The sequence below is a fragment of the Enhydra lutris genome, unplaced genomic scaffold (genome assembly GCF_002288905.1).
Source record: "Enhydra lutris kenyoni isolate GAN:26980312 unplaced genomic scaffold, ASM228890v2 scaffoldscaffold15, whole genome shotgun sequence".
In the NCBI taxonomy this organism is placed as follows: domain Eukaryota; kingdom Metazoa; phylum Chordata; class Mammalia; order Carnivora; family Mustelidae; genus Enhydra; species Enhydra lutris.
Window position 1 is genome coordinate 60,632,123 of NW_019154099.1, and position 16,875 is coordinate 60,648,997.

The window sequence follows — 16,875 nt, forward strand, 5'->3', positions numbered from 1 at the left end:
CAAGGAGTTTGAAACCCCAAACCAATTAACCCCCCCAAAAAAGAAAAGAGAAGAAAAGATAGTAATAAGAATAGGAATTAATGAATAAAATCCAAATATACAGTAAAGATGATAGGTAAGTCAAAAGGTTGTTTTTTTAATGAGGATAATAAAATTGCTAAGTTTTGTTTTGTTTTGTTTTGTTTTAGAGAGAGGGAGAGAGAGAATCTTAAGCAGGCTCCATGCTTAGCACATAGCCCAATACAGGGTTCCATCTCACTACCCCGAGATCATGACCTGAGCTAAAATCAAGAGTCAGACACTTAACTGACTGAGCCACCCAGGTGAATCTTCTGAAAAGGTTGAGAGAATAGGAAAACAAGAAAAAGAGAAACCTAATATCACCAAAATTAGGAATAAAGTAAGGAAAATCACTGTAGACTCTAGGGGCATTGAAAAGATTGTAAAAGATATTATGTAGAACTCTTTTGTCATAAATTTGAAAATCTATATAAAAATGATAAATTCCTTAAGGAACACAGCCGACAGAAATGAATAGAAAATTTGAGGAGCCCTATGTCTTACAAATAAATTTATTAATTAATTAAAAACCTTCTTCACCCCTCCCCACCACACACACACACACACACACACACACACACACACACACACACAAATCCGGGCCATGTGGCTTCATTGGTAAAACTGTTTAAATTTCTAAGGAAGGAAAAACACGGATCTTACACATACTGTCCCAGGTCATAGAAATACAGGGAGTACTTCTCAACATTTTATGAAACCAACATAATCATAATACCAGATTTGATGAGAACGTTAGGAAAAAGGATAATTATAAGCCATTTTTTTCATATAGATGCGAAAATCCTGAATAAAATATTAGAGGACTGAATCGGCCAATGTATGAAGTGTATAATCCCTCAAACCAGGCTGAGGTTTTTTCAAAGGATGTAAAGCTATTTAACGTTCAAAAACTCACCAGTGTAATTCACTGTAATAAGAAAAATCAGATCATCTTAATAGACAAATAAATTGCTTAATGAAATCTAACATATATGTTTTTTTAAGTTACTAGAAATTAAAAAAAAATCTTCTCTCATCTGATAAAAGTGATCTACAGCAAAATCTAGAGAAAGCCTCATTTTACACTGCAAAATACTGAACTATTTCTACCAAAACCAGGAATGAGAAAGCATGCCTGCTGTCACCACTTCTAATGAGTAATTCTGCTCGAGTTCCTAGTCACTGTTTTAAGAAAAGGAAAAGAAGAAAATACATAAAGTTTAGAAAAGAAGAAATGAAACTTAATTTACTTACAGAAAACATGATTACACATGTAGAAAATCCAAAAGGGTCCACAGACAAACTACTAAAGTAATACACCAGTTTAGCCTATCCACAGGTAACAAAGGTCACATACAAAACTCTGTCGTGTTTCTATATACTGGAAATAAGCAAACAGGATGTGATATAAAATATAACAGCACTAAAAAACATCAATTAAGAGTTACTCTAGTAAAAGAAAGTAAATAAGTTAAACATTTTATAGAAATAAAGAATAGCTAAGAAATTTAAAGGAATATACTATATTCATGGATTGAGAACCGAATGTCATCTGTGGTTTGATCTGTAGATTCCACACAATGTCAATCAAAATACCATTAGGTATTTCAAAAATATGAATACCCAAGACAATCTTGAAAAGAATTACAAAATTGGAGAACTTGTGCAGTATATAAAATTAATATACCAAAATCTGTTAAGTTTCTATACACTAATACAAAGGAGCAGAGAGAGAAGTTAAGAAACCAATCCCACTTATAACTGCACCAAAAAGAGCAAGATACCTAGGAATAAATTTAACCAAGGAGACGAAAGACCTATACTTTGTAAACTATAAAACATTGGTGAAAGAAATTGAAGATGACACAAATAAATGGAAAGGTATGCCATTCTCATTGATTAGAATAATTAATTCTGTTAAAATGTCCATATTACTCAAAGCAATCTACAGATTGAATACAATCCTTATCAAAATACCAATACCATAGTTCACAAAACTAGAACAAATAATCTAAAAATTTGTATGGAGCCAGAAAAGACCTCAACTAGCCAAAGCAGTCTTAAGGAAGAACAAAACGGGGCACCTGGGTGGCTCAGTAAGTTAAGAGTCTGACTCTTGATTTCGGCTCAGGTCATGATCTCACGGTTGTGAGATCAAGCCCTGCGTCTGACTATGTGCTCAGTGGGGAGTCTGCTTGAGATTCTCCCTCTCCCTCCCTGCCCCCCAACTCTCTCTCTAAAATAAATAAATAAAATCTTTAAAAAAATAAAGAAAGAACATAGCGGGTTGTATCACAATCTCAGGTTTCAAGATATACTACAAAGCTATAGTAATCAAAACAGTATCGTACTGCACAAAAACACAGATCTATGGAACAGGAATAAACCCAGACCTGTATAGTCAATTACAATACAACAAAGAAGACAAGAATATACAATGGAGAAAAGACAATCTTTTCAAACAATGGTGTTGGGAAAACTGGAAATACATGCAAAACAATGAAACTGGACCACGTTCTTACACCATACACAAAACTAAACTCAAGATAGATTGAAGACCTAATTGTGAGATCTGTAACCATAAACCTCCTAAAAGACAACATAGGCTGCAATCTCTTGTATATTGACTTTAGCAGCATATTTATGATAATTTCCCCTCTGGCAAGGGAAACAAAAGCAAAAATAAACTATGGGACTACACCAAAATATAAAGGTTTTGCACAGTCAAGGAAATCATCAACAAAACAAAAAGGCTATTTAGTGAACAGGAGAAGATACTTGCAGGTGATATAGCCAATAAGGGGTTAGTATTCAAAATAAGCAAATAGCTTATACAACTCAACACCAAAACAAACAAACAAAGAAAACAAAAACCCACAGAAAACAAACAAACCCCAAACAATCTGATTTAAAAATGGGCAGAGTGCCTGAATAGACATTTTTCCAAAGAAGACATACAAATGTCTTTTTTTTCTTCTTTTTCCAAAGAAGAAATACAAAGAGATGCTCAACATCACACATCATCAGGGAAATGGAAATCAAAACCACAGTAAGATATCACCTCATACCCATCAGAATGGCTGGTATTAAAAAGACAAGAAAAAATTAAGTATCGGTGAGGATGTGGGGAAAAGGGAACCTTCATACACTGCTGGGGGTGGGAATGTAAATGGGTGCAGCCACTGTGGAAAATGGTATGGGATTTCCTCAAAGAATTAGAAATACCATATGATCCAATAATTCCACTGCTGGGTATTTACCCAAAGAAAATGAGAGCACTAATTGGGTATACACTTTCCTATGTTTATTGCAGCATTTTTTTACAATAGCCAAATTACAGAGGCAACCTGTCTATAAACAGATGAGTGGATAAAAGTGTGACTTATATGCATGGAATGGAATATCGCTCAGCCGTAAAACAGTGAGACCTTGCCACTTGTGATGACATGAGCAGACTCGGAGGGTATAGTGCTTTAATGAAATAAGGCAGAATGAGAAAGACAAATACCATCTGAGTCCACTTACGTGTGGGATCCAAAACACAGGACAAACAAACAAACACAAACAAGCTGAGAACAGGTGGTCTCCAAAGGGGAAGGGGTGGAGGGAATGGGTGAAACAGAGGAAGGGGATCAAGAGGTACAAACTCTCAGTTATAATAAATCAATCAAGAGATAAAAAGTACAACATGGGAAATACAGTCATGCAGTAATGACGTTGTGTGGTGTCAGAGGTGACTACACTTAACCATGACAAGCACTGAGTCATAAATAGAATTGTCCAGTCACTATCCTGAACACTAGACACTAACATAACACTGTACGGCAGTTATATGTAATGTTGAAAAAATTAGAGAACTCCTAGAAGATATCAAGACCTTCTACACTACAACTGTGAGCAGAGTGTGCTGCTGTCACGGGATGGACAAAATAGACCACTCATGCGCATTTGTCGAGTATCAGAGTGATGAGGTGGTATGCAGGGAGAAAGAGTGGTCTTGTCAGTAAACGCTGAGAACCAGCTGCGTGCCCATGTTTCACAAAGACATTTTGACTCGCTTCTCATCTCATACTCCAAAGTCAATTCTAGATGGGTTGTAGATCGAAACATAAAATGTAAGGTATCTTTATGACCTTGGAGTAAGCAAATATTTCTTAAACAGAATACAAAGTGTGCTACCCAGAAATGGAGGAGAAAAGATAAACTGTCCTTCATTAAAATTAAGAACTTCTTTCTGCTCATGGGTAAAGTAAAATGCACATAGCTAAGAAGGCACTTGTTCATGAAGAACTCTTGTATATCTGTAAGGAAAAATGATTTTTTAAAAAACTGAAAAAAAAAAAAAGACAGGACTTGAAATCGTCCTTCATGGAAAAGTATGCCCAAGTAGCCAGGAGGCACATGAGAAGACACTCAACTCAGCAGAGAAATGAAAATAAAACAAAGTAAGATAATGATACTTACTCACTGGAGTGGCTACGGCAACAAAAATTGGAAAAGTAAGAAGGAAAGGAAAAGAGACAGAGAGAGGGAGGCCAGAAGGAAGCTAGTAAACAAGGGAGAAAACAAGAGAACAGATACAGTGGCAGGTTCAGTGTTGGGGGGCATGTAGACACTTGGCACTCTCATACAATAGGTAGTACTTTCTAATCCTTAACATTGCATACTCCACAATTCAGCAATTCTGCTCCTTATAGACATTCACCCAAAATGCATAGAAATGCCCATCAAAGACTTCATTGAAAATATTTCTAGCAATATTGTTGGTAATAGTTCCAAACTGCAAACAACCACTATATCCTTCTAGAGTAAAACGATAAATACATTGTGACGTATTCACACAATGGGATACTATCTCTCATTGAAAGTGAATGAAATGTAGCTACACTCAACACCATGGATGCCTCGCCTTCGAGGAGAAAATGTCAGGCACAAATTGGTACATGTCATAGGATTCCATTTACACATTTCCAAATCAGTAAATTAATCTAATGTTGATAGAAATCAGGTTAGCAGTAGCCCTGGGGAAGGCAGAGGATTAGTGACTAGAGAGCCATAAGAATGGCCTCTTTTTTTTTTTAATTTTTATTTATTTTTTTAATTTCTTTTCAGTGTTCCAGAATTCATTGTTTATGCACCACACCCAGTGCTCCATGCAATATGTGCCCTCCATAATACCCATCACCAGGTTCACCCATATCCCCACCCCCTCCCCTCCAAAACCCTCAGATTGTTTTTCAGGGTCCACAGTCTCTCATGGTTCATCTCTTGAGGGACTGGTCACGTTCTGTTCCTCAGTCTGGACATGAGGTGGGAGGAGTAGGTGTGTACACTTGAGGAAATTTATCAGCTGTGTGTTTGTGATACATGCACTTCTCTGAATGTACACTTACTTCAAGAAGAAAATATGTATGTTAACACAGATAAGGAAAGGGCTCCATCCATCCCTCCCTCCCTCCATCATCCATAACTTCACATTTGTTTCCTAGAGCTGCTGTAACAAAGTAGCACAGCCTGGTCGCCTGGGACAATAGAAATTTATCCTCTCACACTCTGGAAGCAAAAGTCTGAGAACCAGGTGTGGGCAGGTTGGTTTCTTGTCCCTTTCCTCCAGCTTCTAGCAGCTTGCTGATGATCGTGGGTATTTCTTGGCTCGTAGACACATCACGCTCGCTGACGCATTCACCTCCACTTGGCTTTCTCAGTGTATATGCTTCTGTGTCCAAATTTCCCCTTTTTATAAGGACACAGTCCTACTGAAATACAGCCCACCCTAATGATCTCATCTTGCCTTCACTACATCTATGAGACCATATTTCCAAGTAAAGTCACATTCTGAGGTTCTGGGGCTCAGGGTTTCAATGTATGAATTAGGGGGAACATAATTCAGAATCCAGCCAGTGACACTATCTCTTTAAGTCTACACACATACACACGTAGGCACACACATAAGAAGGGCTATAAAGTATTTGCAGTCCTTTAATAAAATCCTGCCTTTTGATCAAAGCTTGTTCTTGGAAAATACAATTTTATTCCAACACATACTGGCAAATTTTTACAGTTCAGTTCAGAATACATATATATTTTGTGTTTAACACATAACCTGGGACAATAAAAAAAGAGGCAGCCCTAATAATTTAGCTCTAGATGTATGACGAAAACATTGAAAATGTTCCAACATAATTTTTAAGTAGAATTATTGGTTCTTAATCAAAAATTACTCAGTGGAGGAAACGGTGTCACTAGTAGGAGTTATAATTTGATTCCATCGCTGTTCAGACTCAGTTATACAGACAAATGCCAGTGTTTTATTAAAAATTAAGAAAACGTTGTTAGAAGGGTCACACTGGGGGTTTGTTGTGGTCCCCAGATGCCCTTTGGGTTTAGGAAGGCAGCTTAATGACCCTACATGGAACTACACCGAGGAGACGAGGTGAGTGGCTCACACGCCTCTGCGTCTGAGAGTCGGACTTGATGGCTCCTTCGCACGTGAGCCCCGTGCTTGCTGTAATGCAAGGGTTCCCCACGGACAGCTTTCCTGACCTTGAGCTTACAGAGACTCCCCAAGACCATGCGGCTCCGAAAATTCCAAGAAAGAATGTGACCTTAGGTCATCTGAGTTCAAACTTACCTCATATTGCCTCAAAATACCAAAAACAAGGAAGGCCTGGGTGGCTCAGTCAGTGAAGCGTCTGCCTTCGGCTCAGGTCATACTCTCCGGGTCGTGGGATCGAGCCCCACGTCGGGCTCCCTGCTCAGTGGGGAGTCTGCTTCTCCCTCTCTCTCTACTGCTCCCACCACTCATTTTCTCTCTATCTCTCAAATAAATAAAATCTTTTTAAAAAAATACTAAAAACAATAATACTGGAGCAAAGGATTGAGAATCCTGAGAAGCCACAGGTCATTTCCACGTAAGCAACCTTCTGGCTCTATGCCGACCTCTGTCAACCCGTTGGATGGAATGTGAGGGCCGGTCAAAGACACAGAAAAAAAATCCAGTTATACTCATAATCCCAGCTGAGACTTGCTCACAGGAGCACAGACACAGGTCCCTGCTCACGGGGTGTCCCCACATGCCAAGCAGGCTCTGGGCAGGACACGGAGCAGACCCCCAGCTCAAGGGCCTCCATTCCCAGGTGCGAGGAAAATACCGTTCCTCTCCCACCTCTCCTTCTGTGCCCTCCTGGAGGCGGACCTGTCAGCCTCTTTCAGATGGGTAGGAAAAAGGCCACGTTACCAGAAACAACCTGGAACAGCCACTTGAAAAATCCTCAGGCGTGAGCCAGTTTATTTGTGCTGCACAGAGACCCACATGAAGAAAAACCACTCAAGGGAGAGGAGGGCGTCAGGAGTCACTCTGTCATCTTTCTGGGCGAGCACACACAGGACGTGGACAGTAGAGGAAGTGGCCCCTGCCGGTCAGCATCCCCACGACCTTGTAAAAGCCATGGAGCCTCTGGGCCCAGTCTCCCCGACTGGACAGCAGATCCCACAGAACCACCTACCGGGGTGCTAGATGGCTAAACCGAACACTGGTACCGATCGCTAGAGCACGCTTACCGGGAGTGAGGCCACCTGCCTGGCCTCAGGGCTGGCACCTGGACAAGTCAGCTGTAGACTCGGGGCGGGGCAACTCCACAGGCCCCGAGTTCAGAACCTCTGGATCACGTCACCTGCCCGAGTCTCTCAGGCAGTGACCGTCATAGAAGCAGGACTGTCCACCCCACGCCCCAGCAGGCAACTCTGCAACGTCCTTTCCCTCTGCCTCCTGCCTGCCATCCGCAGCCACCTTCCTCTCCAGCTCAGGGGCCCTCAACGCACAGTGGAGGCCTCTTGGGGACCCGGGGACAGTGAGCGACAGCCCAGCATCTCTGCGTATATCGGTTTTCTGCCTGTGGAGCTGTTCTCTGCTCTTTGGGGGAAGACTCTAGTTCATCCTCAAAACCCTGTGGTGCTTGGGGCGCGGACATCTCCGGCTCAGGGTTCGCCGATTTCATCCCCTCCGCCGTCAAACGTGTGTGCGTTTTCTGCGCCAGGGGGACCTGTGTCGGCGCCTGGGCCAGTGGGAAGCAGCACAGCTCCCCGTCTGTGAGGGTGGCAGGACAGGAATTCGGACACGCCCCGGGCAAGCACATATGACACGTGTGCACCCTGAGGGCCAAGAGTAGAAGAACACACAACTCCCGCTGCAGGAGCCAGAAAGGGCTTCCAAGAAGAAACGGTGCTTCCGCCGAGACCGAGTTAAGGAGGGTCTGAGCGCGTGAGGGTGGAGGGGAGGCTCAGGGGGAGCCTGTGCACAGGCTGGGGTCCCCCCTCCCCGCCAGGACCCGGATCCCTTCAGGAGAGCCAGCCAAGCTCACCTGGTCTACCTCTCGGCACCTGGAGAGCGAGCTGAGGGACACGGGGCAGATCCTGACGGCATCCGGAGAGATCGCTCTTCTTTGTCATTTTGTAGCTCAGATTCAAGGGTTCTTCTTGCAAAAGGGCTGGGACTGTAGATCACCAGCCCGTGGTGACACAGGCCACCTCAGTCTCAGACGTCAAGGAGAAGGGACAGATCCACATTCTCTCCACGTCCAGGCCCTTGATGGTGGCGTGGTGGGGGAGTAAAATCAACCTGCTGGACACCCATTTCATTCTACTTTTTTAAAAGATTTATTTATTTGAGAGACAGAGAGAGAGAGCGAGCTTTGGTGGCGGGGGGGGCGGTGTGCAGAGGAATAGGGAGAGAGAGAATCTCAAGTAGATTGTGCACTGAGCATAGAGCCTGACAGAGGGCTCGATCCCACGACCCTGAGATCATGGTCTGAGCCGAAATCAAGAGTCGGACGCTTAACCGACTGAGCCACCCAGGCGCTGCTGTGACATCCATTTTAAATGATAAAACACTTTACAGATTTAATTTTTTGCAGTTATAGCCCAAGCTGCCAACACAGAGGGAGCATAAATATACGAACCCATTTTCCCTTCATTTTTGTTCTGAGGCCAGCAGTGTGAACTGTTGCTGTGTAAGTGTAACTCTATTTGCACACGACAGTTGTACGCATAAATTAGCACCCCACCCTGTGAACACTAACATACCCCGAAGGGTGGCTCTGTCTAAGTGGTGACCAGGGAGGCCTCAGCCAACCCCACAACCCTTCATCATCTTCCGGTCCTCTGCTTCTGCCACAGTCCTGTGGCACGCGCGCCGGGCTCAGAGGCGAGTGCAGATCCAGCCACCAGGCTAGAGAGTGGACGGTCTTCTCCAAATGCGGTGTGGCAGCTCGGTCACAGCACAGAGAGAGCCGAAATCGGCCGGGAGGGACGGTGCTGCCTGGTTTGGGGACATGCTGCTGAGAGGGGACATTATTCTTTTAAAGGCTTCTGGAAAAAGCTGGTGGTGTCTGTTCTCTTGAATACTCGCATAAAGACCCTGGCAATGTTTCTGGGGCTACAGCCCCGAGGACGCTAATTCCAGTTGAGGACAGGCGAGAAGCTGGAAAGGCACGTGACCCTGGGGGTTCTCTGCGCGTTCTCACTGCCGGCATCCTGCTCGAAGGGCACAAAAAGGACCAGAGCAGGTCTCTGTTTGCAACGTTCCCCACTTCCCTGCCACGTCAGCATCCATCCCATGTTTGTTTCTTCCTAGTAGAGAAAGAGCTCGCCCTGAGGGAACAAGTCCCTGCATGTCTTACAAAGGTTTCTGAGAAAGTTATTCGAAGACGCAGTTTCCCAGGGCTGCCCCCGATCAGTTCTGAGCCTACTTCTCTCATCAGAGCCTTTGTGGGAGCGCTGGAAACCCCACTCCCCTCCCTGCACCCCTGCCCTGACTCGGACTCCCCAGGCGCAGGAGATGGTGGCACCACCCGGGGAGGGGCAACCTCTATCCCGTGACCTTGGGTCTCGGAGAATCCGTGGTGCCTGCAGATGGCAAACCTCAGGGATCCTCAGTTAGGAAAAAAAAATTCCAGAAAGGAAGCTCTGGAGACACGGGGATTTTGCTGCTTTGTTTTGCTTCCTTTAGGAGGGAAGGGACTGCCGAGAGCCGTTGCCTGGTTACTCACAGGCAGACACGATTCGGTGTTGGGGGCGCGGCATTCCCCGCCTGCCGGTGCCCAGACTCCGGCCTTCGGGGCCTGACCCCAGCAGCACCTGCGCGACTCAAACTTCGCGGCGCTTTCACGGCGCCCAGAGGGGGCCTGGAGGTCAGCGTGGCTGTGAGGTCACACCCCTGTCCCCGGCCCCTGCGCCCCTGGAGCCGCGACAGGAGCTGGCCCCTTGTAGGAACGAGCTTCGGGTCCCTGGAGAGGTCACTGCCCGTGGGGCTCCGCGCCGCTGTTGGATTTCCACATCAGCTATTGGCACACAAGCGCCTGTGTCCCCGTGTGCTCGGGGGAGCCCCACGCGGCGCTGCCCTCCCGGCCTCCGCAGAACGGGGGACCAGACCCGCAGAAGGGCGACCCTGCTCACAGCACACAGTGGGGCCGGGGCGTCCTCGTGGGGCGGGCTGAGCCCCGCTCACGCTCACGGGGCACAGGGCCGTACCCCACCCTGGGCTCCACCTGCCTGGCCCAGCCTGGCCTCACGCGCTCTCCTCTGCCCTACGCACCCCTTCCGTGGAGGGCCCCTTCCCACCTCGTTTGCGGGTGGGGTCCTCTTCCCCATCCGTGCGGGGTTTACCTCCATCTGCCATCAGCTCCCGCCTCACCTGCGGGCGGACCACGGAGGTCTGGCACCAGGGGAACCTGACCTTTCACATTGTTGGGTCACTCTGGTCCTGTGCGGACGCGGGCGGGGGGCCCTATCCTCAGGGCTCAGCCCCTCCTCATGCGCGGGGCACACCTGCGGGGCACGTGCTCCCACGGGGAGGAAGACACTTCGCGCATTCCCTGGTGGCTTCCGTGGACCCCAGCTCACGGGTTTGTCTGCTCCTGTCTTCGCAGGGAAGGGGCTCTGCGGGTCACAGGGTCACAGGCGTTTGTCTGATTTCTCCGGAAGTGCCAGCTGGTGACTCAGTCTGTCCCCTAGCTTTAATTCTACTCCCACCACGGACATTGGCTCGAAGACAAGCTGAGGGGCACAGGCCGCTTTCCAGAACGAGGGGAAAATGCACCACAAAGGGGAAGATGGTGTCTGCATTTAAACAGCAACGTGACCAGAAGTCGTCTCTGCACATCCTCTCTTCTGTCCCCACGGTGTGGATGAGGCTCGGATGTCACGGGGGCGGCTGCAAGGCCCACCTGTATGGGACACCCTCAGCTCTTTCCCGGTTACAAGCTTACCAGGCAGCAAGAGGACTGGAGAGAAATGGGACAGATGGGCACGTGGCTGACTTCGCACCCCATTACTCAGTCATGGCAAGAGTAGACCTGGCTGACCACAAGTAGAGCCTTGTGACTTGGGACCAAAGGCTAGAGGAGCAAATGGGGGGGGGGGCAGAGGGAGAGGTGGACATCATCCCGGTCTATAATTCTGTTGCTAAATTGCTTTTCATTTCCAAGAATTTGCTCCATCTGTTACCCTCCTAACACTGTCTAGACAATTTCAAAGTATTACATAATTCATAGTGGCTGAATATTTTCCTGTTTACTACAGAGTTAGTCTACAAAGGTCACTGATAAAATAATCTTTTTAGCTGGTATGAAAAACATCTCAAAAATCCAAGAAGCTTAAGAGTCAACCACACCAGTACTTTCTGATAGTGATTCATGGATAAAATAAAACCACAGCAGGCCTGATCGTCCTTGGTTTCTGGCAAGGTTTTGACAGATGTCAAAAAAGAGAGAGACCCGTTTGTCTCTGCACCAGTAAATGAAGACTATTATCCGTGGACAGCCTTTTCGTCTCTGCGGGGGCCTGCTGAGCAAAAACCTAATGCTGGTGGCACAGGACAGTCTGCCCTAGTTAGAGACCAGAGCCGAGTTAATGTGCAACGTGCAGCAAAGTCACATTTTTGGAATGCATTTAATGGAGACATTGAGCACTTGGACCGAAAAGATAATAAAAAAGAGAAAAGGACACAAAGCAGAAAGACAGAGAGAGAGGGAGACAGAGAGGAGAGTGAAGGGAAGGAGGCAGAGGGGAGGGAGCAAAGAAGGAAGGAAGGAGAGAAGGAAGGAGGGAGAAAGAAAGAGAGGGGAGGAGTAGGAAGGGGAAGGGAAGGGAAGGGAAGAAAAAGGCCGTGGCGATAAGGAAGTTTCCTTCGCTCAAGTCTTCACTTTGGGACCCATGCCACAATTTGCCCAGTGAAAATCGACATTTGGGTTTCCAACCACAGCGCTCACCATTGGTCAGTTTTGAGCTCACTAGCTTTCACACATGCACATCTACTGTGGTGTTTACACTGTCCCACGTTCCCCAGAATTAGGGGCGCTGGGACACCTGTTGTAGGGACACCATGGTACAGAGCAGGAGGCCAGGACTCTGGGCCAAGCCGAGCTCTGTGAGTCTCCAGCCCCTCTCCATCCCAAGCATTTAAGAACTGGCAGAGCACGAACAGATCTTTCTCTGGTTAGAAACGCATTTGTTACTTCATGCTGTCGGTTTTTATTGTAAACGTGTGTAAGGAATTCCCGTGAAATTCGGGGAGGAGCCACCTTCTGAGTAATGACCTAGCATATCCTTCTCCAGGTCCAGGGGGACTCATCCGCGGAGCTCGGGGAAGCCCATCTCTGCGCACTGAGTGGGACCCACCAGCCCGCGTCCACAAGAGGTCTCGTTTGTGAGGACACGTGCACATAGCGGCTGCCACGCTGGGGCCTCTGGGCCCGAGTGAGTTAGCGGGACACATCTCTGTACCCCTTCTCAGGGTCCCCAGCTCCATGTCTCCTCCCAGGACCCCAGGCTCTGCTGTGACACAATCTTTAGGTGGAGAAATGAAGGAAACCAGCGCTCCTGAGCAGGATAAACATCAAGACGCTGAACGAGCCCAAGACGGAGTTGTGAGAGCATCGGGGACAAATGCTCTTTGTCTGCACATCTGAGTGTGGGCCATGGCGCAGGAGTGAGCACAGGCGTTCGTGGAGTGACGGCGGGACACGGGCAGAGTACCGGCGCGCGAGGACGGCACAGAGCAGATCGGTAGCTCAGTCATACTTGAATCTGAAAATTCATGCTGATTGGATGCTTAAACTTTCATCAACGTCCTTGTCTTAGAAGAACTAGAAATACTTTGCCATAAACCTAAGTAAAGTCGAATTTTGAGAGTTAGATTTCACAAAACAAACAAAAAAGCACACCTACAAGAAACGTACACGTCCTCAGCTCCGTGGAGTCTCCGAATGCGTCCGAGAGCCAGACTCACCCACCCACAGCCCTCCCTGTGGTCACCATGTTTGCAAAGTTAATCTGAGGCAGCCCCGTGAGCGACCAACGTCTGACCGGAATCCGCGGCTTCCATTGACATATGCGTCAGAATTCTGAGTTGAGTCTTAATGACACATACAACATGTCAGTCCATGTGACAATATATGCATTACATTGGGTCATTATTTGCTCAGCGATCACCTGGCTAACCTGCGTATCTCACACGGGCACACACACACACACATATACGGGCCCGTGCGCTTTGATTTTACACGTCATGTATGCACACACATGCGCCCCATCTAATGTGCTTGCACAGATATCATACGCAATGTACACACACTCATATGTCTTACATCAAGTCCAGGTGACACAAAACCCACACCGAACTCCGATTAGACGCAGACATGCGTCTCCCAGCAACCACGCACGACCCCCACGGCACGAGTGTGTGTCCCCAGCGGGCGCGTTCGTCAATGTCAGGTATGAATGTTTAGTCGATTACACGTGTAGCCACTCACCGCGCAGACGCGATATAAAGAACAAAGTTAGTTTATAAGCAAAATCTTCAATAAGACAAGTGCTCCCTCCGACAAAATTATGTTTAAATTTTGAGATTTCTTAACTGTGTGTAAATATATGCATATTTTAGAACTGGAATTACAGAATAAGCATACTATATATTTTTCCTAATCTCTGTGACGATCATGAAGGTAATACAATTTAAATACTTGGGATCTGTATATATTTCACATTTAATTATGGACGAATTACATTTACCTGTGATTTACATACTACAGGAAGGAACTTTGAAAGCCTAGGTACGTTATCTATTGCTATCTACAAATCACTACAGTACATTACTCCGAAGTTAGGGATTTGCTATGATGATAATCATTTATCCGCCATGCTTTCTGTGGCCAGGAATTCCGACAGAACGCGTGGGATGTGGCATGTCCTAGCCCCCTGGCATGTGGAGCTTATCCAGAACACCGCAAGGCTGGGAGCAGGGACCCCCAGGGACTCCTTCTGAGATCTGCAGGGTAGCGGACAAGGAACAGTTTTTCAGAGACTCCTCACCGCACAGAGGCTGGGCTCCGAGGACAACCACTGAGAGAAAGAAAGAGCAAGAGGCCATATTTCTTATTCCCATTGAGCCTCGGAAGACACACAGCTTCACTTCTAGCACTTTCTACTGCTTAAAGCAGTTACAAGCAGGGAGAAGGTACCGGGCCCAAGTCTCAAGGGAAGGGCATCAGCACGGCGCTGTGAGGGCTTGGGTCACACACCGGTGTGGCCGCCTTGGGAGAACACAGTGTACAACAGAAAGTCTGGCTATTCTCTTGATTTCCGCACACACGTAATGGTACTTCGAACACCTAATAATCTTAATAATTTTTTAATTAATCAGAATTTGAAATTCTCTTTTTTGACAATATTTCTACTATTAAACCAACTAGCATTTATGACATTTCCTAGTCTGCAAAATTTATTTCTATAAAGGTTAAATACTCTTTTCGTCCAAGTTAAAGATGAGATTCCTGCAGCAGATAATTCAAGAATATTTTCAAAATCCAGACAGTCAAAAAAGCATATGTATGGCATGAATCTAGCCCCACTTCTTTTCTAAAGGAAAATGAAAAGAAATGGTTATGGGAATTTAACACGAATGGGGAAATTGACGGTTTGGAAAAGCGTTAAGAGACATCTCGGAAAAACCTGCAGAGAGCTCTAGGATATTGCCGGAGAGAAACGGGAAGGTTTCTGACAGGGAGTAAAACAGATGTAGCAAGCTGCCGTTCCCTACAGCAGACGTCACTCGCAAGATTCCAGGAATTACGGGAAAAGGAGGCTGCTAGGGGCTTCAGGGCAACTTAACTAGAAGGGAAAACCTTTACCTCAAGCCCGCACTCCTTTGCAGGAAAGCAAAGGAAGCCCACGGCACTTAGGAGAGGACAGTGGTCTAGAGGGTGATACACACTTAGTGAGCACAAATCCCCAGCGTGGAGTAAGGAGGCGGGGTGGGAGCCCTGCCCGGGTGCGGCAGAGAACACCCTTTTCCATGACTCATCAGCGTGAGTCAGAAGCGCCCTAAACTCACCAGGGGCTCTAGCGCCGCCCGCGTAGCCAGGTAAGGGGTTATTCGACTGATCTGCCCAGCGAGGCCGCTGTGTGTTAGAGGCACGACGAGACCGGCTCAAAAACCACACAGAAACCAAGTCACAGGGTGCAATCAATCCCCAGATAGGCTCCCTTCGGGTCCCTGTCGCTCCCACGTCTCTCTGCTACTGCGGTGTGGCATGCTTGGCATCCAGAGTTTCTGTCCTACTCAGTCCCTCTCGGATGAGAACAAGAAGGTCTGAGCTGTGGTTTGGCCGTGACGATTAGAAGCCGAGTGGTCCGCAAAGGGAAGGGTCCGTTAGATGGACCTGAGACGTGCTCCCAGCTCGAACCTCAGGCCACCGGTCTCCTCCAGCTTAAGCAGAGCCGACAGCATCCGAGATGCTCACGTGGAGAAGCCGCACCACGAAGGCCATCAGAGGGACGACCGCGACCCACACGTCACAGCGCTGCCACCACCAGGCGAGGTGGACAGCGACTGTGTCCACGTGGGAAATGGGCCGGTGGTCCTGGCGAGCCACTGACAGGCGCCTGCCCGTCCCTCTGGGGTGGCAGGAACATGCCGTTCCGGGGTCATGGAGGCGGCTCAGCCGTGGGGGCTCCCAGAGCTGTGACTTCCCTGGACGGCCATCGGGGTGCCCCGGGGGGCAGTTAGAAATCCAGGTCTGTCCCCCCACCGTGTGCAGATGGTGGGAAGGCCTGTCCACCGGGAATGGGGTGTTTAAGTGATTGCAAACACGGACCCCAGGAAACACAGTGAGGTCTGCGATCTATTCCCTTTGCTAAAGGGCTTTAAAACAGGTATGTGTGTCTTTATCTGACTCCGCACTCACAACCCTGTCTCCCCACCCCGAGGCCAGTGTTTGGGGGCGCTGGGAAGAAAGCACTGCTTCCCCATGTCTCAGGCCAGACGTCCCTCCAGCTCCCCTCACGGCCGCAGAACTTGGGTCCTGGAGAGGGGCATCTTCACACACAGCCCGGAGCCACCGTGGGGGAGACCCAGCCCCGGATGGCAGATGGGGAGACCGGTGAGGAGCCCCAAAACAGGCCCCTGTAAGGGGCTGCACCACTTCAGCCCTCCCAGAGCTCAGCGGGTCCGATGTGCAAAAAACGAGTTAGACTTTGAGTGAAATGAGCTGAGTGCTTGTCTCTTCCAAATATTCTCCCTAAGAAAGAGGAGCAGGTGTCCCGGGGCCCGACCCAAGGATGCGGGCAAATTAAACACACCTGGGGTCTCCCTCCCATGGCAGGAAGGGGCTGCCATGCCTGTGAAGAATGCAATTTTATGTTTGTTTAAATAAAATTAAAAAAATCCTTGCTTCCATGTTTTCAGCATTTTAAGATCCGTCCTTTCTGGTCCAGTTCTCAGTTGTACCCGGTAGCTCTTCCTCGTCCACACTGACCTGC